This window comes from Cebus imitator, unplaced genomic scaffold, assembly GCF_001604975.1.
Source record: "Cebus imitator isolate Cc_AM_T3 unplaced genomic scaffold, Cebus_imitator-1.0 Scaffold540, whole genome shotgun sequence".
Classification (NCBI taxonomy): domain Eukaryota; kingdom Metazoa; phylum Chordata; class Mammalia; order Primates; family Cebidae; genus Cebus; species Cebus imitator.
Genome location: NW_016107855.1, coordinates 1,157,545 through 1,158,253, shown reverse-complemented (window position 1 = coordinate 1,158,253; position 709 = coordinate 1,157,545).

The window sequence follows — 709 nt, the reverse complement described above, 5'->3', positions numbered from 1 at the left end:
AAAGAAAGAAAGAAAGAAAGAAAGAAAGAAAGAAAGAAAGAAAGAAAGAAAGAAAGAAAGAAAAAAAAGAGAAGAGAAGAGAAGAGAAGAGAAGAGAAGAGAAAAGAAAAGAAAGAAAAGAAAAGAGAGAAAGAAAGAATCTCCGAGTGGAGCTGGGTGTGGTGGACCACACCTGTAATCACAGCACTTTAGGAGGCCGAGTCGGGCGTATCACTTGAGGTCAGGAGTTCTAGACCAGTCTGGCCAACATGGTGACACCTCGTCACTACCAAAAAGCATTAAAATTAGCCAGGTGTGGTGGCATGCACCTGTAATCCCAGCTACTCGCAAGGCTGAGGCAGGAGAATCGCTTGAACCTGGGAGGCGGAGGTTGCAGTGAGCCGAGATCGTGCCCCTGCACTCCAACCTGTGCGACTTAGCGAAACTCCGTCTCAAAAAAATGGTGGGGAAGGGGGTTTGCCAGACCTACAAAACTCCAGTGGGCAAACTCTGGTGAAATGTGACCCCAGAGTGTGGGATCTTGGCTTCGTTCAAAAATGCTGGAGCATTACATCGCTATTCTAATGCCTTCATTTAACATATGAGGAGACTGAGGTCGGGAGAAGAAAGGAGATTTGCCCAGGTTTGTGAAGGCAGAGCCAAGTGTAGGACTCGGGCGCCCTGCCTTCTGGTCCAGATGTTCTCGCAGTCAGGGTTCAGGGGAGGCGAT